This window comes from Chlorocebus sabaeus, chromosome 24 (genome assembly GCF_047675955.1).
Source record: "Chlorocebus sabaeus isolate Y175 chromosome 24, mChlSab1.0.hap1, whole genome shotgun sequence".
Classification (NCBI taxonomy): Eukaryota; Metazoa; Chordata; class Mammalia; order Primates; family Cercopithecidae; genus Chlorocebus; species Chlorocebus sabaeus.
The window spans coordinates 65785340-65810814 of NC_132927.1; the positions used below are offsets into that span (position 1 = coordinate 65785340).

General features: G+C 45.4%; 1 protein-coding gene across 5 annotated transcripts in view; it reads right to left on the reverse strand.

Moving 5' to 3' along the window:
• FOXN3 (forkhead box N3) overlaps positions 1-25475 on the reverse strand; it is a 458925-nt gene that overhangs the window by 321289 nt on the left and 112161 nt on the right. For 4 of the 5 annotated variants that reach the window (XM_073011252.1, XM_073011248.1, XM_073011253.1 and 1 more), the window contains exon 2: positions 4225-4327. The gene's annotated coding sequence lies outside the window, so the exon portion shown is untranslated. The remainder of the gene's footprint in view (positions 1-4224; positions 4328-25475) is intronic. The other variant, XM_073011249.1, reaches the window with a different exon arrangement.

Genomic DNA, 25475 nt, shown 5'->3' on the forward strand with positions numbered 1-25475 from the left:
CTCACACCGGTAATCCCAGCACTTTGGGAAACCAAAGTGGGAGGATTGCTTAAGCCCAGAAGTTTGAGACCAGCCTGAACAACATAGCAAGACCTCACCTCTACACAAAATTTTAAAAACTATTCTATAGCATGCCTGTAGTCCCAGCTACGCAGGAAGCTCAGACGGGAGAATCCCTTGAGCCCAGGAGTTCAAGGCTGCAGTGAGCCATGATCACGCCATTGCACTCCAGCTGGAGCAACAGAGCAAAACCCTGTCTAAAAAAATGAATGGAGCTGGGCATGGTGGCTCACACCTATAATCCCAACACTTTGAGAGGCTGAGGCAGATGGATCACTTGAGGCCAGGAGTTCAAGACGAGCCTGGCCAACATGGTGAAACCCTGTCTCTACTAAAAAATAAAAAAATTAGCTGGGTGTGGTGGCACATGTCTGTAATCCCAGCTACGCAGGAAGTTCAGCTGGGTGGATCCTTTGAGCCCAGGAGTTCAAGGCTACAGTGAGCCATGATCACACCACTGCACTCCAGCTGGGGCAACAGAGCAAGTCCCTGTATAAAAAAAAAAAAAAAAAAAGAATGGAGCCAGTGCAATGGTTCACACCTATAATCCCAGCACTTTGGGAGACCAAGGTGGGTGGATCACTTGAGGCCAGGAGTTCAAGACCAGCCTAGCTAATGAGGCAAAACCCCATCTCTACTAAAAATACAAAAATTAGCCAGGTGTGGTGGCGCATGACTGTAATTCCAGCTACTTGCGGGGGCTGAGGCAGGAGAATCGCTTGAACCCAGGAGGCGGAGGTTGCAGAGAGCTGAGATTGCGCCATTGCACTCTAGCCTAGGTGACAGAGTGGGACTCTGTCTCAAAGAAAAAGAATGGGTGTACGTTCTCAACCCTTTCCTTCACATGTTGCAGCAGCCAGGAAGCCGTGTTTTGAGATGTAGATATCACAAGATGGAAGAGGCCTGGGACCTCAAAATACTGGAGGCAAGAGAGCTACACTGGCCCAATCCCTGGGCGAATGAGACATAAGTTTTTGTTGTACTAAGCCCCTGAGATGTGGGATGTACTTTTTTTTAAGAAGGAGTCTCGCTCTGTCACCCAGGTTGGAGTGCAATAGCGCGATCTCAGCTCACTGCAACCTCCGCCTCCTGGGTTCAAGTGATTCTCCTGCCTCAGCTTCCCGAGTTGCTGGGATTACAGTTACCCACCATCATGCCCAGCTGACTTTTGTATTTTTGTAGAGACGGCGTTTCACCATGTTGGCCAGACTGGTCTTGAACTCCTGACCTCAGGTGATCTGCCCGCCTCAGCCTCCCGAAGTGCTGGGATTACATGCGTGAGCCACTGCGCCCGGCCAGCATGTACCTTTTACCCTAATATACTACTGCCTGCCCTGGCTCAGCCGGTTAGTAAGATTAGAACCCACATATTTTACTATAGTTTTCATTCAACAGTATCATAAAATCCTACCAGATTGGGAAAAAGCATTGCCAAGATTAAATGCCATAGCTTACTCATGGTAAGCCTTCAAGGCTTACTTGATTTAAAACAAAATATTTATTTGGTTTAAAATAAAATCGTTCACACCCAGAGCCAAGTAAAAAGAAAAAAGTTCCAAAATGCAAGGTTTGTTTTAATTTGGTGCTGATTTATTCCAACATTTAGGTTAATCCAAGAAGTCTGGATGCCTCATCTTACAGACAACCCTAAGACGAAATGGCCTCATGTTGCATCTAGGTTTTATTTTAAGTTAAAGAGATGAATGGAAATATCCAACTAGAGTGTGACCAATTCGCTATCTCACTCCAGAAAATCCCTCCCTTCCGCTCTTTCCTATTCTAATCCTACTCATCCTTTCAACCTATTTTCTTAATGGGGAGAAAGCTCCACACATCAAATTTCGCAAACACTTATGTCACACAATTGGCTAGGCCAGGAGTTGGCAAGCTTTTTCCATAAAAGACCATAGGGTAAATATTTCATGGTTTCCATTGCACTTATTTAACTCTGCCATTGTAAGGGCAACAACTGCCACAGATAATCCAGAAATGAACAAACATGGCTCTGTTTCAATAAGATTTTATTTAGGGACACTGAAATTTGCATTCCATATACATTTCATGAGGCACAAAATTTTATTCTTTTAATTTTTCCCAACCACTGAAAAATGTGAAAACCATTCTTAGTACATTGGCAGTGTACAGACAGGCGGCAGGCAGTAACTTGGCCCCTGGGCCGCCTATGGTTTACCAACCCCTGATCTGGTCTTAGAAGGGGTGGCAACAATCTATTAGGCAAGTTCTGCAGTGGGAGGAGAACACAAATACTGCGATTCTAGTTCTTCCACTTCCTGGTGGCTGGTGATCCCAGGCTTTGACTCCAGAAGGCCCAAGCTTCTGCACACCTGTGTCCAGGAAGGCAGATGGTGCGTGGCCAGGCAGGGCCCAACTGGCAGCGACGGGGTTCTCAGCTGGTAACTCTCAGTAGCACCTTTAAGACCCAGGACAGACCAGGTGCGGTGGCTCATGCCTGTAATCCCAGCACTTTGGACAATGTGCCTTGGGAGGCCAAGGCAGGTGGATCACTTGAGGTCAGGAGACCAGTCTGGCCAATATGGTGAAACCCCATCTCTACTAAAAATACAAAAATTAGCCGGGCGTGGTGGCGGATATCTGTAGCCCCAGCTACTCAGGAGGCTGAGGTAGGAGAACAGCCTGAACCTGGGAAGCGGAGGTTGCAGTGAGCAGAGATGGTGCCACTACACTCCAGCCTAGGCGACAGAGCAAGACTCTGTCTCAAAAAAAAAAAAAAAAAAAAAAGACCCAGGGCAGTGAAAACCACCACTGCTTCCACCAGCTAAACAAAGGGCAGCCCTGGGGAAGAGTGAGGGGTGGACAGGATCCACTGCATCACACCCAAATTAATCAGGGCACTTGGCTGCCATCCCTGACTGTAGCCCCAGCCCTCCCCCTTGAGACCCTCCCTGAATTCTGGCTTTCAGAACCCTCTGGATGCGCTCCCAGCCTTACTTTATAAATGCGCGTTCTTAACTTATGCTTCCTCCCCTGCAGCTCCACTTCTCAGAATCACCCCTTGTGAATCACCAGGTATCGACCTCACAGAGCTCATCCCAGGGCCCTGACAAGCCCCAAAGGCCAGCCAGAGCTCAGAGGGGAGGGTGGCAGGTGTGTGAAAGAAGAGTAAATAATCAGGTAGACAGGCAGAGGCAGGGTGTGGACAGGCCCAGAGAAGCAGAAAAGATCAGCAAAGCAGTGGCCAAGCCAGCGTGGGGGCAACAGAAACCACTGTCCCCAGCAGGACACTGCCAGCCGAAGCCCCTCTGCAAAGGGAAGGTAGAGTTTCCCCAACGGGCTCCACTCCAGGATCCTTAAGGGACCCCTGACGGGGAGTCTGGTTCTAGGTGGGCCAGAGGATCTGGGTCCTCTAGACCTTCTGATCGAGGCAGTCAGGCCCTCACTGCCTGGGTTCATGGTGGGTTCATTCCTGTCTTCCCCTCAAGGCTCAATGCCACGCCTCTTCCTTCTGCCTGGCCAAATGATCCACAGCAACAAAGCCCAACTGAGGCCCTCCCTGGTCCATGAATTCTTCCCTAATTATTTAAATCCCAATCCTCAAAGCTTCTCCATTCCCTGAACCAAGGAACTACCACTAGTTCACAGCCCTGGCCCTAAGCTTAGCACCATCTGCCATTTTCTTATGAGTGAATCAACTTTGCCTAAACTGTGGGCTCCCTGAGGAGAGGAGCCAGTCTTCTACTTCTTCATCCCCACCTGTCCCAAAAACACACAACAGATACTCAATACTTACTGAACGCAACTAAAAGTGCAACATTAGAAAGATTAATGCAATTAAAGTAAAACATGAGATTGTGGCAACAAAAATAATTTAGAAGCTAATTTCTATGTGAAAATTCCCAGCAATCTTCCTGTGGCTTTGTATTTCTACGACTTACACCAGAATTTTAAATAAAGATGTGATTCAATGTTTTTAATCATCTTAATGCCTAAATTGGATTGACCACATTGTCAAGTCTGATCAGCTGCATAAATTGATCATTAAGAAGACTGGGGGAGGCGGGAGAGAATACCAGTTGATGGAGAAATAATCAATTTGGCATTTGCATTTAAATATAGCTTTGGCATTTCATTTATTCAGCGCAATCTACGTAAGGCATGGCGAACTGGGGAAGGCAGTGTAATTACCTGAGTCGGAATGGGTCCAGGAAACTGAGGTCAGCATTGCTCCCGTCACAGAAAGGACAGAGGGGCCTCCATAATCACGAGAACGCTGGTCTTCTAGAGGCTGCTGGAGAGGAGCAGTAGGAAGTCAGAATTAAGCAGAAGCAGCAGAGAGAGCCCTCGCAACCACAATGGATGCCATCTCTGGCCTGACTCTAGAAAATGACGCACTTCAGTGAAAAAGCAATTGTAACAGTACCTCTTTATTTCTTGGATCGTTATTAAAACACTGGATCTTTCACTATGGAGTGTTTTTAAACTGTCTCATGGGGCATAAGAAGATCCAGAAATTTGAAAATACATGCCATCTCAATGTGAGATTATTTTATTTTGCTACAACTGCCACTGAGACATTTGTGAGATCATTTTATGTACTACAGCTGCTACTCAAACACTTGTCTACATAAAGGAAAAACATCAGAGCACCCACAAGCACTCAAGGCCAGCATTCCACCCCACGGACCAGCCTTGATCCCCAGGGTAGACCAAGTGCACAGACTGCAAAGTCGATGACTCTATTTTATTGTAAAATGAAATGTCTCTGGCTCTACTCCTCACTAAATGGGCTGCAAGTTATTAGGCCATGGTTAACCAGTAATCTTGCAAAATAGGAAAGCTGGTACATGAGATAGATTGCATAATAATCTCTGAGAGAATGTATCTTTTTAACCGGGGCCTCAAGGATAACAAATCAATGAACTCTCTAATGAAATGAATGGTATTAACCTACGCGCTGTCGTCTGAGAATGTTAGGAGTATATTAATTAGATCGGCGGTTCCCAAACTGTGGGTCCTGGAATAGCAGCATCAACATTGACTGAGAGTTTGTTGGAAATGCAAATTCTTGGCCCCTATCCAGTATCTACTGAGTCAGAATATATTATCCAGAAGTAGGGCCCAGAAATCTGTGTTTTAACAAGCCCTCCAAGTGATTCTGATATACCTTAGATCATTAATTTATCCACCCATACAAAGACATTCTGTTGTAAAATAAAGTCACCCTACTCTACTTTGTGCTTAAGCTCCTGTAAGGACAAAGCGTAGAGCTAGGGATTGCATCGTGGAGGGATGAAGAGTCAGAGACGATAAAGAACCTGCCCTCGAGAAATGTATTGTCCACTATGGAAAATAAGACACATACACAAGCAACTCAAATACTGGCAGACCGTGTTATTTCTCCTAACGGCTGGAGAGTGTCAAGACAAAGGAGATATTTGTTTCCGTTTGGGGTGAGGAGTGGGGGATGCCACGAAAGGAAGGCATCATGAAGACAATAATAATGGCCTTGAGATCAGGACAGGATTTTAACAACAAAAACCAGACAGCAACCGAAGCGAAGGCCCAGAGGTTGGAAAGTGTGAGGGCTATTCGGGGGCACGGGGTAACCAGGTCTGGCTGATACACGAGGAAGCTGAAGGTGATCTGAGTGAGACAAGGTTACTTCCAAGTGCAGACAGGTAAGAGCGAGGGGCTCTTCTTCTGTTTTTTCTTTTTGAGACAGTCTCCCTCTGTTGCCCAGACTAGAGTGCAATGGCACAATCTCAACTCACTGTAACCTCTGCCTCCCAGGTTCAAGTGATTCTCCTGCCTCAGCCTCCCCAGTAGCTGGGATCACAGGCGCCCAACACCACCCTGGGCTAATTTTTGTATTTTTAGTACAGACAGGGTTTCGCCATGTTGGTCAGACTGGGGGCTCCTCTTTTTCAAGTAAAGGCCACCCAGCAGGCACCAGTGGCTTATGTTTAATTGATGTCTGGGCTAGGCATGGCGACTCACACCTGTAATCCCAGCACTTCTGGGAGGCGGAGGTGGGCACATCGCTTGAGCCCAGGAGTTCAAAACCAGCCTGGGCAACAGGGCAAAACCCCATCTCTACAAAAAATATAAAACAAAACAAAAAAATAGGTGTGGTGGTGCATGCCTGTAGTCCCAGCCACCTAGGAGGCTGAAGAGGGAGGCGTATCTGATCTTGGAGGTCAAGGCCACAGTGAGCCAGGATCGTACCACTGCCCCATCTCAAAAAAAAAACAAAAAAAAACCAAATCTACATCCAGTTTACTTTTCCATACTTTTGGCAGTGCATTTTCTAGAGGGAAGAACCACAACTGCTTCACGGATTAACAGCAGAAGGTTTGTCCAGGAGGAAGAACGCACACACAAAATTTTAAAGTAGGTACAAGAAATCTGGAAGTCACAGTCGCCTCGGACCATTCTGCAAAGGGGCAAAATGTTACCATGCCTCGACAGCCCCTGAGGACATCTCTGGTTTTAGCTTTAAAAAAATACTGTCATTCAAGTTGAGACAGGCATGACTTAGTCACCAAAAAATTTAAATTAATACACCTCCAATTAGAGGAAAAAATACTTTTCATGATCAAGTAGGTATGGCTTTACTTCTAGAAAATGGACACAAATAGGTTTTATTTACTGATGTTGGTAGGTGAACAAGGAGGTACTGAAAATGTTTTTCATGTCACACCAAGGCTCGGATTGAAATGAAGCTGGATTCCGAATTGGCAGTCTCTGCTTACCCATGCCAGCTTTGCCACTCAACTTTCTGAGTCATTATGGACAAGGCACTAAACCCCCTCAACCTCAGTTTTTCATCTATCAAGAAAAAGAGGCACCGACCTACCCCACCTTCTTGGAAATTTCAATAAGAAAATAGAAATGAAGTTGCTGGGAAAATTATAAAGTGCCACACTATATAAAGGTATAGAATTATCCTCCTCATCGAGGCATTTGGCTACTAATTAACACTTGTTATCCTTACCGGCCTTTGAAAATAAAAAAGCAACATGTTTTGATGCCCTTGAGATTCTCCTTTTAAATATGTGCAGATACAGCAGTTCTGAGGAACAAACTTGGCATCAACCAAACCATTCTCCCAAGCAGCATTTCAAGGTAAATCTTTTACTTGTAATTAAAAAAAAAATGTTTTTATTCCTCTAACCACGATAGAGCATCCAGTTATCTTTTAGCAGCTCCTGGTGAACACAACTCAGTCTTCGGCAACACCGACATATACAATGGCAATAATTTATCATCTCTGCAGTAGTTTAGTCCCAGATGGACCATTTACTAATTTATTTCCATATGTAACTGGCAGAGAGATTAATCAGGCTTCCAACTCGGAAACCTGAATTGAGCTTTATTCCCTTAACAGGCTAACTCTGGGCAGAAGAGGCACACATTTACACAGAAGCCAAGAGTTCCTCTTAAAAAGCCTGTCAGCCTCAGATGCAAGCCTTACACACACACACGCACACACACGCATGCAGACACACGCACACACACACACGCACACACATCTTTCTTGAGACAGCTTGCTCCTATGTCAGCTTGGAGGGCTGGTTCTTTCCTCAGATCCTCATGGACTCCACACAGGAGCTGTGTCTGATACAACGGCAGGCAGAAGTAAAACGTAACACCAAATGCAGTAAAGTTGCAGCCACATTCCCCTCCCTGTCTGCAAGGTCGGAGGCTCAGATTTCTGAAAACGAAGAGATCTTTTTGCAACAGTGCTGCGCCCAGCTGGCCCGGCGATGCAGTGCCCAGACGCTGGGAGGCATGTGCTTTCTTTTTTCCACTCTTTTTAAGGGTCTGAACTTGACTGAATTCAGCAGCTGCCGTGTCCTCAGCGATGGCTAATGAATTGTTAGCTTTGCTCCCAGTTCCCCTGAGCTCAACTCCCCGTCCACTTTTGTTTTTAATTCTATCCCAATGATATCAGTGTTTAACATAGAGTGGTGAACGAATTGTTGTTGGATGACGGTGTTTACATATAGAAAGCAAGCCAGACATGGGCAGAAAGCACCAGCTGATCCCTGATGCCTTAAGTGGAACCCAAGGCCATGCCAAGAAGGTCTGGCAGACAGGAGCGTGTGGAGGTATTGTCGGCTAAGCTAAGTCCACACACCTGACCAACTCTCTCGCTTTGAAGAAGTCACTTGATGGTTCAGGTTTAAAATTCTCTCCTCTATGAATTTAGCTCCCTGAGGTTCCTTCTGGCTCTAAAATCTAATGATTCTATGAATATGAAAAAGATCAGCCATTCACCTGGTTTGTTCCATGTGTTTAGCCGATGACAAACAGCAGGAAGTTTGGAAGCATCTGAAAGTGGCTGAATGGGTCCAGATGCTTTTGGTGCTGTGACAGACATAGCCTTTGGAATGTCAGCAGCCAACAGATTCCCTTTGCACAAAGAACAGAAGCATTTGACGACTGGTCCACAATGTATATCTTTACAAGGTTTTAAGAATTCAATTAAATACAACAGTTCCATTACAGTATTATTCTAAGTATGGCGAATCCTACAAAAGTACATATGTCATGGCCCTTGTCTTTAATACATTGACATATTAGTTAAGGAGATACACTGCTAATCTCTTTTCTTTTTTTTGGAGACAGCGTTTTGCCCTTGTGGCCCAGACTGGAGTGCAATGGCGCGATCTTGGCTCACTGCAGCCTCTGCCTCCTGGGTTCAAGCGCTTCTCCTGCCTCAGTCTTCTGGAGTAGCTGAGATTACAGGCATGCGCCACCACGCCCAGCTAATTTTGTATTTTTTGTTTTGTTTTGTTTTTGTTTTTGTTTTGTAGAGACAGGGGTCTCTCCATGTTGGTCAGGCTGGTCTCAAACTCTGACCTCAGGTGATCCACCCACCTCGGCCTCCCAAAGTGCTGGGATTGGCGTCAGCCACTGTGCCCGGTCACTGCTAATCTTTAATACAATGCAATATGTACCATAATCATTGACAAAGAAATAGTTAAGTCAACATGGAGGATGGAGAACTCATTTCAGTGAAAGGGGGAGATCTGTAAGGTTTTGCAGAGGAAGCGGAATTTAAACTGGGCTTTGCAAAGCAAAGATGGGACTATAGACATCCGGACAGAGGTAACAGTGAAAGCAAAGGCCAATGTGCTTCCAAGTGTGGTCAGGGCACAGTATTCAGGACCCAAGGGCAGGGGCACAGGATGCCCAAGGAAAAGAAGACACAGTGAGACGAGAGGCTGGAAAGGAACTCAAAGTGGAAAGCCCTGGATCCTGTGGTCTCTGGGAATCTTCAGAAGTTCCTGGGCAATGGAGACTCCAGATGAGCTCTGCCTTGGGGGTTTCTTTGGACCATTTACCACCATTGATGACTGGGAATAAGATCCGTCCGTACCTTCATGTTTCTCTTAGTCATTCCACCTTGCCACTATTTGGGAATCCCTCAAATTTATTTTTTTTCTAAATCAATTTCCTGGCCCTTTGAATGGAAGCAATTGAGTTTCCTCTAAGTACTGCCAAGATTTCACATTCCGATGACGAGTTCGGCCTAGCGCTTTACATTTAGGTTCGTGTGTTTTTCTATTCTTACGAAAGACTTAAAATAGCATAGACGGGTGTTTTGTTTTCATTTGTTTCTACACTGGAAAATATTTCTGTATGATGAAAAAAATACACAAACATCCTGACTTTTGGAAGGGCCTGCTCCAGCACTTCCCAAAAAACAAAAGTTTAACTAGTCATCCAAGCAGTTCACTGAAAGTTTTTTGCTCTCCAGTGTCAGAGTCCCAGGTTATTGAGCCCAAGTTTTCCAAGGTCCTTCAAACACAATAACAGAACGTCATGTAAACTCTCTACTACCAATGCTATTTGGTCCCCTCAGCCTGGGGGTGCTAAGCACACATAGTATTATGCAGCTTTCACATGGAGAAGCCCCAGCATACATGGGGCACACACCAGGCAAGCAGGGCATGGGGACGGGGGTCTGCCCTCCCATCTACCCCAAAGATGGGTCTTAAAACTCCACTAAAGTGGGGGGTACAAGTGGGCAGAGCAGCTCTTCCTCTGAGAATGGAGCTGCCTTCGGTATGAATCACCACTAAAAAGTTTCCCAAGGTTTGCACCTATACTCTCAGCACTTTGGGAGGCTGAGGCGAGAGGATGGCTTGAGCCCAGGAGTTTAAGACCAGCCTGGAAAATATAGTGAGATCTTTTAGTCGGGCATGGTGGCGTGTACCTGTAGTCCCGGCTACTTGGGAAACTGAGGCAGAAGGATTGCTAGAGTCCAGGAGGCAGAGGTTGCAGTGGGGCGAGATAGCACCGCTGCACTCTGGCCTGGGCGACAAAGTGAGACCCTGTCTCAACAAAATACAATAAAACCAAAAAACAACTCCCATAGAAGATACAAATTTCACTTCCCATCTCTGGATTGCTCAGACTACACATGGGTATATATGGAAAACTTCAACATTCATTTCATTTATCAACTTATTTAGAAAGGCACACTGTATCTACTCACTGGGGTGTGGTACATTCCAGGGTTCAAGTCCCTGGTTTATAATCCAAAACCCGTCCTAGCCCTCCACATGCACGGGTGCTCGGAAGCTCCGAGTCCCTCAGAGGTATTCTCTTAACATCTAATCAAATAATGACTATGAAGAATAATATGCAGTACATACTGTTGATAGTTCCCTGTGCACATACAAAAATAGTCTCACACAGCCCAAAGAGCTGTCTGCATCGCTTTTTCTAAAAGTCCACCTATGGTCGGAAAACTAACCTTCTTCAAATGAATAGATTAGCTTAAATTACCATGCCATTTTACATTCTCTTCACTGATACACGAATAATAAAACTATGAGGTAAATGTAGGCTTAAATCGAATAATGGGCATAAATAAAAAAATTTTTGACATTAAAAACTCAGTATAAATTGAACTACAAGATACTTGAAAGCTCCCGCAATCATAACGTGCACATTGAAAGCCATTAACCTAATACCTAGGCTGCTATTCAAAAGTAGGGGTCTAGCAGGCAAATAAATACTCATTTGAACGCTCCTCCTAAATTACTGTACAATTTGGTTGCAAAGTCACACACTTACAAAGTCTATCATCTTTACTTGGTTGCTCTGTAGCCAACACTGAAGTCATATAAGGTTACAATGTGGCAGCATGAGATCAACACAGATACCAGCAAATGGTACTAAAAAGTAGCAGCAAATGTCAAAGACAAACCAGGGTCAGCTTGGAGAGAACGAGGTATTTACATAAGCTTTCAGAAAAGACAATGGAGCCCCGATTTCCCCTTAACTGCACACCTAATCAACCTCTCTGCTCCTCACCTGATATTCTGATATAAAAGCAATTTCTACAGTGATACATTCAAAGACCTTAGTTGCCATAAACTCAGCAGCTGTTAAAAAGATTCTGTTGCACATTCGATTTGCTTTGAGACTCAGCTATTTCCAACCAAAGCTTTCATTTCTTATTCATCACTACCCCCCTGCAAAAAAAAAAAAAAAAAAAAAAAAATTGCTTCATTAACAATATCCTTCTTTGATAAGTCATCTGCCAAGTCCATTTTCTTACCTTTGTAACTCACATTTTTTTCATTTGAGGATATTTACCCAAGCAAGGACAATTGTTTGACTGGAATCTTGCAACTTTCAACTTTGCCCAGATTTTGCCATCGTGCAGAAGGGGAATGCCGCAACCCCCGACACATCGTTCGGTTGAGCTAATACACATCTGAATCCAGAGCTATATTTTAAATTCTTTTACACTTACTTAATATAGTGCATGCCGCCTGTCCACTGATGCGATATCAGAAACCTGCAAGCTACTATTTCTGCAACTGTGTCACTGTAGATAGTCTGAAACATGTACGTAGCTGTTGCCATGGAAACAAACACAGCTAGGGTAGAGTGCCACGCTGTGTTAATTCCTTCACCCATGAACCCCAGGGGAATGCTAACATTCATCTTCTTTCTCCTTTAGTCTCACACTGCTTTAATATTTTTTTAGCATTATCAAATGATGTACTAAATACATATGGTACACCTGAAAATACGGATGGCTGAAACGAGCCGTGGTACCAACCTAGCCTGCCGGCTGTCTGCTTAAGGTGGTGCAGCTCTGTAATGGATCCTTTCCTGAACTTCTCCTGGGAGAAATAAAGAACTTTGTCTTTCTTTTAAAACGGTGTGGGAAGGACAGAAAAGGTGGGCATCTTGTCTCCCCTAAGAAGAACAATTAGCCTGGAACTGCACCAGAATAAAGATGCTATCAGAAATGTGCCTTCTCAGTTCTCTGAAAGGCAGAGGGAGGCCTTGCAAACTTTCTGAAGTGGATCCAAGCTAAGAGTTATTCTCCCTTCCAAGTAGAGCTGCATTAGCAGGCTATAAACCCAATAGTTTTAATTAGGCAAAAGCATAAACCCTTAACAAGGGATTCATCTGTCCCCACTTGGTCTTGATTCCTAAACCCATGCAAGAAGGTATTAAAATGAGTGAGTAGGCAATGAGATGGAAATCTGCCATTATTCAGAAAGAAATGTGATTTTCCTGGAATTTGAACATTCTCTTTTTTGCTTCAAGTTCATATCTCTGCCCTTATCAATGCTTGGACCTGTGGAGAAAAGTCAAACTCTTTCACTGCACCTAAAAGCCAAAATGTATGCTTATTGGTGCACTGGACCACCTTCTCATTATTCAACTGGTAAACCGCTTTAAATATTGGGGTTATACTCATCACAGTAGACAAAAGTAAGCTGTTCAAAATCTTAATTACATCATATCCCTTGGGCTGGTTAATAATATTCAATCTAGATGAAAGTGGCCACGTTTTAGATTTGCAGGCTGATGTGTTTCACTTGAATACAATTTTCGCACTAAACAATCAATTGTAAGCTTTAAAAGTGCAGCTCTGTGACCCCCAACTGGCATATTTTAAAGAAACCACTACTTTATTTGTGGAGATTATGGCAAAATTAGCCTACAAAAGATGAGCAAACTTTTCCTGTTATTTTCCTAAATCGAATCATGCTTGGCTATTTACTATGATAATAATAATAAACTCATTCCTAAAATAAAGCAGAACAGAAAATGGATATGTATACACCTTACTGGTTAAAGAAATTCATCACTTTTTAAAAGCAATCTCAAAAATATGTTAGGGTCCAGTAGAAAGCCTAGTCTTCAAGTATTAGCAGGGCAGGTAAGGATTACCCTTTAACTAATCATGACCAGTATTTCAGAGGCAGAACCACAGCAACGAGAATGAAAACTGCAGTCCCTTCCATTAACTTTGCACTTCTGCCTCTTATTTGCTTCAAGTTCAAATCTCTGCCATTGTCAATGCCCTTGCATTCTTCTAATATCACAAAGCATTTTGACGTAGGTTATTTCATTTGACTGTCAAGGGAGTTCCACGAATTAGCTTGGCAGGTATCACCCATCTCATTTCACAGAAGATACAATGAGGCTCCAAAAATGAGCAACTGGTCTGAGGCCACTGGGTAAGTGTCAGAGCCTCGCCTGGGCCACCTGATCCAGTGCTCTCTGTAGGGGCCGTGCTGCTCCTAAGCGTGCTCACAATGCAGTTGGCTGCTTATAATCCCAGCACTTTGGGAGGCCGAGGCAAGTGGATCACGAGGTCAGGTTGGCCAATGTGGTGAAATCCCATCTCTACTAAAAATTCAAAAATTAGCTGGGTGTGGTGGTGGGCACCTGTAATCCCAGCTACTCAGGAGGCTGAGGCAGGAGAATCACTTGAACCTGGGAGGCAGAGGTTGCAGTGAGCCGAGATGGCACCATTACATTCCAGCCTGGGCAACAACAGTAAAATTCCATCTCAAAAAAAAAAGTACTTGACTAGAGTTAACAATACTTATAAAAGGATATAGACATTAAGTATCAGATTAATTGGTTTGGGGATTAACTATGGCTGGTGGTGGAAGTTAGGTAAATCCTCCTCTTTGACCTCACCCACCCATTCTCTTCTCCCAAGGCTTTAGGCTGAGTGCAGCAAGCGCTGCCAGAGCACATCATCTCAGCCTGCTCACTACACCCCGCACCACCTTCCTTCCCAGGCGTGCCAGCCCTAAGTCCTGACATCACTCCTCAGAGAGGGCCCTGCATTGGAAAGACACCTGGCGGGGTCCTTGGGCTTTGGAAGTGAAAGGGGGATTGGGAGCAGCAGTAATTATTATATTTAGCCTCCCTAAGGAAGTAAGCCATTCCAGATGCTGACTGTCATCTCCCTACACCCCGCAATGTTTTTATTGTGGTAAAATACAGATGACATAACATTTACCATCTTAACCACTTTTTTGTGTGTATGTGGCGGGGGTGGGGGACGGAGTCTCGCTCTGTCGCCCAGGCTGGAGTGCAGTGGCACCATCTCGGCTCACTGCAAGCTCCGCCTCCCGGGTTCATGCCATTCTCCTGCCTCAGCCTCCCGAGTAGCTGGGACTACAGGCACCCGCCACCACGCCTGGCTAATTTTTTGTATTTTCAGTAGAGACGAGATTTCACCGTGTTAGCCAGGGTGATCTCAATCTCCTGACCTCGTGATCCGCCCGCCTCGGCCTCCCAAAGTGCTAGGATTACAGGCGTGAACCACTGCGCCTGGCCTTAACCACTTTTAAGTGTGCAGTTCAGCAGTTTAAATATATTCATAATGACGTGCAACCATCACCACCATCCATCTCTAGAACTCTGTACCTAGCACACAGTCACACCCCATTCTCCACTCCCCCAACCCCAGCCCTTGGTAGCCATCATTCTACTTTGTCTCTATGATTTTGACTCTTCTACCTCATAAAAGTGGAGCCATGGAATATTTGCCTTTTTGTGACTGGCTTATTTCACAGTGTCCTCCAGGTTCATCCATATTGTAGCATGTGTCAGAATTTTCTTTTTTTTTTTTTTTGAGACGGAGTCTCGCTCTGTTGCCCAGGCTGGAGTGCGGTGGCCGGATCTCGGCTCACTGCAAGCTCCGCCTCCCGGGTTCACGCCATTCTCCTGCCTCAGCCTCCCGAGTAGCTGGGACGACAGGCGCCCGCCACCTCGCCCGGCTAGTTTTTTGTATTTTTTAGTAGAGACGGGGTTTCACCGTGTTAGCCAGGATGGTCTCGATCTCCTGACCTCGTGATCCGCCCGTCTCGGCCTCCCAAAGTGCTAGGATTACAGGCTTGAGCCACCGCGCCCGGCCGACCCTGCTTTCAGTTCTTTTGGGAATATACCAGAAGTGGACTTGTTGGATCATATGGTAATTTTATGTTAATTTTTTGGGGGAACGGCGATACTATTTTCCACAGTAGTTACACCACTACATTCCTACAACAGTGTCCAAGGGTTCCATTTTCTCCACATCTTCACCACACTTATTTCCTGTTTGCTTGTTTGGTTTTTTTTGAAATGTTAGCCATTCTAATAGGTATGAGGCAGTATCTCACTGTAATTTTGATTTGCATTTCTCCCCAATGATTAGTGACATTGAGCATTTTTTTTAACACACCTACTGGCTATTTGTATACCTTCCTTGGATAAATATCTGCCCAAGTCCTTCGCCAATTTTTGAATTAGGTTGTTCTTGTTCTTGTTGTCAAGTTTTAGGAGTTCTCTATATATTCTGGATATGTATCCCTTATCAAATATACGATTTGCAAATATCTTCTCCTATTCTGTCTGGCTGCTGCTTCTTTTTTTCTTTTTAAGACAGAGTCTTGCTCTGTCACCCAGGCTGGAGTGCAGTGGCATGATCTCGATCTCGGCTCACTGCAACCTCTGACTCCTGGGTTCAACCAGTCCTCCGGCCTCAGCCTCCCGAGTAGCTGGGACTACAGGCGCGTGCCACCATGCCCGGCTAAATTTTTGTATTTTTAGTAGAGATGGGGTTTCACTGTGTTAGCCAGGATGGTCTTGATCACCTAACCTTGTGATCTGCCCACCTCGGCCTCCCAAAGTGCTGGGATTACAGGCATGAGCCACTGCACCCAGCCCTCTGTCTGGCTGCTTGTTAGCCGCACTTATATCCACTAGATAATTGAAAGTGAATTTCATCACAGTTTGGGTTATTCCTGACCTCCTCCTGAATTACCCTGGATATTGAGAACTACCTGGATTTGGTCATGCTACCGTTTGGTGAAAGAGGACTTCCTAGAAGTGAATGTTTCCAGAACGCGGAATTGTTTCTAGGTTGGTCTGGGGGTGTTCACGCAGCTGCAGAGGCATCCTATGGGCAGGGCTGTTGGTGGATGGGCTGCACACAGAGGGCGGGGGGAGCTGGGTGCTTTATAAGGATGCTCCAACCCACGAGTCAATGTTTGGATCCTTTTCGATGAAAAGCTTTTCAAAACGGATTGTATACAAAAACAACGCATTGGGCAAAGTCCGCTCATGATTTTAGCCTGTTACAGATATTTTTCACAGCTTGCCTGGCTTTATGAACCCCTGTCCATGATGACAGAGAGGCGATCTCAGAAGCCACAGCAGTGTACGAGCGGAGGAGGAAGAGGTCACCCGTCCAGGAAAAGGCCCCGCACTAGGGTGATTTCCTAATCCTTGTATTTACATTTTAATATTCTCTGGCCTCCTCCCACCCCACCCTGCCTGTCAGGGTATCAGCTGGTCTTCTCACTGTGCAAAGTGGCCTGGCTCCCACAGTTCCCTCCTGTTTTGATTCACATCTAATATGCCAGAGGCTGAGAAACCAAGTAATAGAGTTGATTAGAATTTTGTCTGAAATAAGATGAATACAGGCCTGAGAAAGTGTCCCTGAGCACTGAAGTGCCGACTTTTGGAAGTCATTGACTCTAGGTCAATTAGCCTAAAGCCAGTTGCCTAATGAGCAATTTGCCTATAATTTAAAATGTTTTTGAGTGTTTTTACATGGGAATGTCTTTTGATTTTGATTTTTTTTTTTTTTTTTTTTTTTTGGGCCATGTCTTTGGCATTGTAAGGTTTGTAAATCAAGCCTTCTAAGGGCATAGCCAGTTTGTTTTTAAACTTTAGTTTGTGCTTAATTTTAGTTTCTAAATTAATTTTTGAGATATTGACAGGGAATGCAAAAGACACTCAAAATGGAAGTGAATTTCTGATGAACTGGTTATAAGGTAAATCGATAAGAACTGGTTTTAAAGAATCTTTTACGTGTAATTTTCATTTTTTTGGTTGCAAAAACTATCAAGGGAACTTGACTCTAGTCCAGTCAGACTAGAGTGCGCAAACCGCTTCTCGCATGTTCCCTATGCTTCTTTTTCTTTCTTGTCCTATGATTGTACAGGACTCTCCCAGTTGGGGTTGCAGCCTCCATGGAAGGGGATGTCATTTTGTATTATGTGGCTTGGGTTTTTTGTTTGTTTGGTTTTTTTTTGAGGCGGAGTAGCTGGGATTACTGTACTCCAGGCTGGAGTACAGTGGTGTGATCTTGGCTCACTGCAACCTCTGCCTCCCGGGTTCAAGCGATTCTCCTGCCTCAGCCTCTTGAGTAGCTGGGATTTCAGGCGCCCACCACCGTGCCCAGTTTATTTTTTTGAATTTTTAGTAGAGATGGGGTTTCATCATGTTGGCCAGGCTGGTCTTGAACTCCTGACCTCAGGTGATCCACCCGCCTCGGCCTCCCAAAGTGCTGGGGTTACAGGCGTGAGCCACCACACCCAGCCAGCTTGGGTTTTTTACACCATGAATTTCATTTACGGGCCCACTTCAGCAGAGCTCAGCTTACCAACTCTCACCCACAGCAGTGCTCTCCTTCCCACTCCTTCCATGAGCCGCCATTGTGTGTTTGGAAGCCATCGGCACAGGTGGCGTAAGAGGCTCCTGTGATCTTTGCACTGGGGCAATGGATCAGTTGCAGAAGTCTGAGGACCACTCACCTGAAAACCCAATTCTTAATGCAAGGAGAGACTGGGAGAAGCTTCACCCAAGCTCAATGGGCATCCGGCATGATCGAGACTGATGCACCAGCCTTATTCAACAGGAGAGGTCAGGGACCTTCACCACTCTGTTTCAAGCGCCCTTTGAGAGGAAAACCAAAGAACAGACCAACCTTTAAGGCCAGAAGCCAAGCTGACCTGTGAGATCAGGACCATGCTGGGGTGTGCCCCTATCCAACAGTATCGGGGATAGAAAAAGGGACAGGGAAAAATTGGAGATGGTTCTTGTTACCCTCTGGGCAGAGCCCCTGAGCCACTTATCCACTCCGCAGAAAGAAGGCATTGTAACCAGCCTGGTACCCTGACATGGCCCTGCCAGCTGGTGAGAGGTAGCTTTTTCCTGGAGCGGCCATCCCGCAGTTTGTCGTGCAGGCGTGGGAGTCACGGGGCAGCCCCCCAGAGGAGGGAACATGACCAGGAAGGCCTCACTCTGAGGATGCTTCCACAGATGCTCAGGCAGGATTTGGGAAGGAAATTCTACGAATGGAAACATGCATTCCGCATCCATCCATCAGTCAGTCAGAAGTTAAGTCATGAGCCATCGCTGGCAGAAGCTGACTGCATAAAGCTCAGGGGTTCTACTATTCAAAGGAAGAACAGGGAATGGACACTGGTGGAAAGCTAGCAGGGTATTTAAAACACTAAATATGGCAAGGCTGAGGCAGGAGAATCGCTTGAGCCTGGGAGGCAGAGGCTGCGGTGAGCCCAGATCTTGCCATCGCACTCCAGCCTGGACAACAAGAGTGAAACTCCATCTCAAACAAACAAACAAAAACACTAAATACGGCCAGGCACGATGGCTCATGCCTGTAATCCCAGCATTTTGGGAGGCCGAGGCAGGTGGATCACCTGAGGTCAGGAATTTGAGACCAGCCTGACCAACATGGCGAAACCCCGTCTCTCCTAAAAATTAAAAAAAAAAAAAAAAAGCCAGACATGGGGGCATGAGCCTTCAATCCCAGCTACTCGGGAGGCCTGAGCAGGAAAATCGCTTGAACCCGGGAGGTGGAGGTTGCAGTGAGCCTAGATCATGCACTCCAGCCTGGGCGACAAAGCAAGATTCCACCTCAAACAATAAAAATAAAAAATAAAAACACTAAATGTATGTGTTTAATGGATATAAAGATACACAGTCAAAATTTACAAACATGCATGGGAATGACAGGCACCAAACTCAAGATGGAGTTTCCACGGGAGCCTGAAGGAGAGACAAGTTCCAGGATTAGGGAAGGACCAGGGTCTTCAATTATGTCTTCAACGTTTTATTTTATTTTTAAAAAAATATTTGAAGCAAATGTTGAGCTCTGCCAAAGTTGGGTAGCAGGTACATGGGCATTTTAGCTCTGTCCATGTTAGAAATAGATCATTTTTATAAAAAATTGACAACATTTGGTATTATCTCAACTACCCAACTGCAACAGACCTCATCATATATTTCACCAATTATAAACTTCACATTTTTTTGGCCGGGCGCAGTGGCTCATGCCTGTAATCCCAGCACTTTGGAGGCCGAGGCGGGTAGATTACGAAGTCAAGAGATCAAGACTATCCCGGCTAACACAGTGAAACTCAGTCTCTACTAAAAACACAAAAACTCAGCTGGGCTTGGTGGCGGGCACCTGTAGTCCCAGCTACTTAGGAGGCTGAGGCAGGAGAATGGCGTGAACCCGGGAAGCGGAGCTTGCAGTGAGCCGAGATCGCGCCACTGCACTCCAGCCTGGGTGACAGAGCAAGACTCTGTCTGAAAAAAATAATAAAAATAAAAAATAAATACACTGCACATTTTTCTACACAGGAATCCTCTGAAATGAGTGCATCTATTAGGCAGCATTTTTTCCTCTTAGTGGTGAATAAAATCATGATATAGTTTACAACTGATGGTGACTTAGATTTGAAGATGTACAGTGTATAAATTATATTTCATGGGGAGTATGGTGTATTTTAATAAGTGTTGGGGGGAAAGAAGGAGAAGATGTCTCACAAGGGGTCACCCCAACAACTGTGAACCTCTTAGAGCTTCAGGTGGCCTTAGGGAAAGGGCTCCTGGGCAACCTGTTATGGGGCAGTTTCTGACTTCCAGGTCAATGTTCTTTCCACTCTATGCTGGTGTCTCTGACAGAGGTCATGCAAAACACAAACTTTCAGACTTATTTTCTCTGCAACTGAGGAAAACCAAGCAGCTAAAAGCCCTCTTTTATGAGTCCTGAAGTGCTCGAAAATCTCTTACCTGGTGAGAAACAAAAGCATTGAATGGTACCTACAAACTAAACTCAGCCCCAAGAGCGAAGAAAAAGGAATCAGATCATTTCTGAATCAAAATTTTGGACAGGCTGAGAGGACACAGCAGACACAGCCGTTTGAGGACGACAAAGACTCCTCCCCCTACCCAAAGCTCCCGGCCAGCAGAGGTGGCCCAAAGACTCCATGACCCATTTTTCTTTAATGTCTGATATGTGCTATTGCAAACTCTTCTGCAGAAAATTAGCTAAGAATACACTGGTAACATTGTTCCTTCTATATTATCAAGATGCAAATCAACCAAAATGAAGAAGAAAAAAAAAAAAAAAAACCCATACAGCTGGTTTATCTGAACACGGAAAAATAAATCACCATTTATTTTTAAAAAAACATTTATGAAAGTTTTCTTCATTTCTCACATTCAGTTAGTATACAGTTGGCATTTTCAAAATTGAAACCTGGTGTGGATTTCAAATTCAATGAAGCACATTGGAAGACATCTGAGTGAAAAAATAAAAGTTCTAGCCATATGCTACTGGTGCATGAATTTGAATATTTGAAAGGTAATCTAGAAATGAGAATGCTTCCAATTCTCCTTACCAACACCGGTAATTCATAGCAACCACACGTTTTATAGATAGAGCCACTTCCCCATCTGAGAGACAACAGTAGGACCGAGTCAGGGGCCAGGCTTCTGGCACAGGCTGGCTCGGTTACAACTGTGTGATTTTTCACTACATCCCTTGACAACTCCGCAGCTCCGTTTGGTCACTGGTGAAGGAGAAATCATGATTCTTGTCTCACCGGGTATATTAACACATAAGAGGGTTTCTAAAATATTCAAGATGGTTAGCAATTGGAGGAAAAGTCAGAGGCTCACACACAATGGCTGCTTCCAAAGACAGATACAACACCATGAAACAGGCTCTAATATCAAGCCCATAGGATTTGCCCCTTGCTTCTGTTTATCTGCATAGCTACAAAGGAAATGACTAGCGCCTCACGGACAGCAGGGACTCTCCTCCTCACCTTGCTCTGACACTGGTTTGCAACCTGGACTAGGAAGGCAGGTGCCCCCATGCCCCAGCTAGGAGGGTTCCCTGACGGTACCCAGCAAGCTTTGCTCATCCTGTTCCTGGGCCAGGAACTGGGTCACTCAGTCAGAGAATATACAAACCAAGTGGTCATGTGCATTGCTAATCCACTCACGTGCATTCAGGGGACACCAACCCCCAGAAGACCAAAATCCATAGCATTATGCTGGCTCACTTTCCCAGGCACGTGTCAGGAATCCAACCCGTGTGTTTGCAGGACGGCTGCATTGCCATGGGGTAAGTCCCAACACTGAATGTTTTGATTTCTATGTATTTGAAAATGGGAAGTGGATGGCAAGGCTTGTGAGAGAAGTGAGCAATCTTTTACCTCCTTGTTGGTGAGATGGGAGAACAAAACAAAAGCCTTTCTTCTGGATCCATACTGGCAATAATTCCCAGTGGACCCATTCTTCAATCTGCCCCACTTTATGTAGAGTTGTGCTCTTCCCAGGGGCATCAGAGAAGGCCAGAGTAAGGCCCAGAACCACAGCCCTGCAGGAGGAGTGTCCAGAACAGCCCATTCCAGGCACCTAGGTCTCTACCACTTCCCCACCAACCAATTCCAGATTTTAACCCTAATCAAAGCTATAAACCTAGGAGAATCTCTGAGGAATGGCTTCACAGTGGTTAGCAAAGACCCTCTTCTTGGTATAGACTTTTTGTAAGATGACACATCACAATCTTACCGCTATTACCAAAGGCAACTCCCTCTAACAGCAACCACGGCCCACAGGACCAGCTGTTACCACTTCCCCAACCCCAGTTAGTCCTGTCTGGAGACCTGACGCCCAGAGCTCTTGGATCCACTCCCCACTCACCCAGGAACTTCTAAACCAGACATGAGCTTGTCATGAGTACTTTCTTCCCCAACAGAACTTCATGCATCCCAGAGATGCAGAATGAGAATGATCTCCATCCTGGTCAGCAAAATACAACATACGGTGGGACAAAGGATTGAAAAACATGCATACTCCATGAATTAGTTCCCCACGTGGTTTCTGCCTGGCTGAGTAATGATGGTCAAATCTTACCTCTGCAGCTTAAATTAGATCAGAGATGCAGCATGACGGAGGGAGTTTTAGTTGTTGTTGTTGTTATTGTTGTTGCCGTATAGTTCTTTGCTTCGGTCTGTACATTGCCTAACATTACACAGCTAATGAAACACTGTCCCCAAATCCATCCGCTCTACACAGCATGGACAGCAGCTGATTAAGCAGTCAATCAGTTTAGCCTAGAAAGTCACCTAACAGCATAATGGCAGAGACCTGAAAACAGTAAGCACTGGGCTAATCTGGAATTCCAAGGTGGGAAGGTGAGATGCAGGCCATCGGAGCTATTGAGTTGCCCCACCAAGGGAAAATGGCAGTGACAAATGGAGACTGCTTTCTATTAGAGTCCTTAGCAGGCCAGGTAGCACTTGAGAAATCTGAGAATTTGGCCACAACTAGAAACCAGAGTTCAATAACCACTCCACCGTTGAGCCACGGCTTTGCTGAAAAGGTCTTTCCATTTGATTGCAAACCATACATCAACTTGCCTTAACTTTATTGTAAGGAGAAATCCAAAATATATTCTGAAAGAGATCAACCCTAATTTTATTTAGGTCATGCTGCTGACATACACAAACAATGAGAAGTGTGTGACTAATTCAGAAACAGCAAGGAAAGGTCAATGCCCAGTTTATTTCTTAACCCACAGTAACCCATGAGTAATATGAAGAGGCATTTGCCATACCTGCTCATCAATGCTGCAGTCTAAATGAATAGAAGGAGGGAGACAATTTCACACTCATTTTTAAAAAACAAAAAAAAGGTACGCTAGTAAGTAGTGACATAAGCCTGGAAATCACACATTTAAGGACAGCTCTCAAAAGCATTTAGATAATGAAGCCTCAATAACTCGGGAAGTAGAAATGACTGTAACTGCTTTATCAATAAGCAGCCTGATATTCACGCACGGAAAGTGATTCACCCAAAGTCCCTCAGGAGTTAATAATAGTTAAGCCAAATAGTTAGACCTGGACACTCCAGGCTCGGTACCCAGGCCACCGGGCTGTGTGTTTTGTTTTGGGAGGGTGGGCTGACTATAGGATGCCCGATCCTAGCATAAACCAGTCAATACAACGCCATATCTGTGCTTGTCACGAAAACAGGCATTTCCATCTACCCTCGAAGGCAACCAGCCTTCTGCAGCTGGAACCACTGGGCCCATAAGGGACCTGGCAATAAATGATGGGAATTTGGCCTATAGGTGAATCACCAGGCTTGTGGCTCAGCTCAAAGCATACGCCTTGCTGAACGGAGGAGTGGCACTATGTGCACGTAGAGAAGGCAGCACCATTCCCTGTCATGATATAAACTTTGTACATTTGTAATACTCTACTATGAGGAAAGAACATCTTCTCTGAGCACACTGAAGAAAGACAGCCTAGAAATTCCAGAGTCGGAGTATTAGCTCCCAGAGGCACCTTCCCAGTCTACACCATCCCAGAGAGAGTTTGATCTGATGGACGGGAAAGCGGTGTTGAAAGTGGCACTTGCTCAGAAAAGCAGAAGCGCTTGCGTAGAGCAGAGAACGTCAGCATCATTCTCATCTCCTTGCAAGTGAAACTACAAGAAAACTGAGGCCAGCAGGCAATGAAGTGGACATGTTGGGAGCAGCCCCCAGGGCTTCTGATGCCCAAAGCCATAAATGACTCCAGACCATTGCTTCTCCAACATGGGCCATGGATCACCTGCAGGCTCCATGAGATGCAGGTTCTGATCCAGCAGGTGTGGGGTAGGGCTGAGACTCTGCATTTGTAACAAGCACTCAGGGGATGCCAGCGCTGCTGGCCCTCGGACCACGCACTGAGGAACAGGATCTGGAACAGCACCACTGTGCCCTTATGATTTTAGGCCTTTCCTGCCTTCCACATGACAGGCTTTGCACGTGGCAAAGCATAAAACAATCACTATGGATTGGCCCTATGGAGGGATGTCATATCACCTCCCTAGACACCCTCCCACCAGTTTTACGTCACCTGCTATCTACCCCAGCCCCTGCCCTACCCCCACTGATACTGCTCAGAGCTCATCTCCTACTTCCCTCCCTCTCACTCCATTCCACCCACCCTGACCTCCCTGATAGTCTTGGACTGGGGGTCCCCATCAGCACCTCCACACTGGCTGTGCATCGACCCACCACTTTCCGTCCCCTCCATCAGTGAGGGAACCTGCCCTGCCCTCTGAGTCAAAGTTACAAACCCACGCTTGTATCTCCTGGACCTTGTTCCCTGCTTCATCTTTATCCATAGCACTTACTGCTATTTGCAAATCACATACTATTTATTATTTTTTTTTTAAGACAGAGTCTTGCTCTATTGCCCAGGCTAGAGTATAGTTGCATGATCTTGGCTCACTGCAACCTCCATCTCCTGGGTTCAAGCAATTCTTCTGACTCAGCCTCCTGAGTAGCTGGGATTACAGGTGCCCGCCACCACTCCTGGCTCATTTTTGTGTTTTTTGTAGAAACGGGGTTTCGCCATGTTGGTCAGGCTGGTCTCAAACTCCTGACTCAGGTGATCCACCCGCCTCAGCCTCCCAAAGTGCTGGGATTACAGGCATAAGTCACCGTGCCTGGCCTCTGTTTTTTATATTTTTATAATGAAATTGCACATGGAATATGTCATTCTTAAAATTCTGTGTACATGGAATATGTCTTTTTTTTTTTTTTTTTTTGAGACAGTCTTGCTCTGTCGCCCAGGCCAGAGTGCAGTGGCACGATCTCAACTCACTGCAACCTCTGTCGTCCAGGTTCAATAGATTCTCCTGCCTCAACCTCCCATGTAGCTGGGATTACAGGCGCCTGCAACCATGCCCAGCTAACATTTTGTATTTTTAGTAGAGATGGTTTCACCATGTTGGCCAGGTTGGTCTTGAACTCCTGACCTCAGGTGATCTGCCCTCCTCGGCCTCCCAAAGTGCTGAGATTACAGGCATGAGCCACTGCACCCAGCCTGTATACATTATTTATTTTACTCATTTTCCATCTCCCCACTAGGATATGCCAGCCCCAAGAGGGCAAGGATCTGCTCTGTCTCATTCACTGCTGTATCCCAGTACAGGGCACATAATAGACCCTGAAATATTTGCTGAATGAAGAAAAAGTTTAATTTTTAATGAAAACTGTAAAGTGC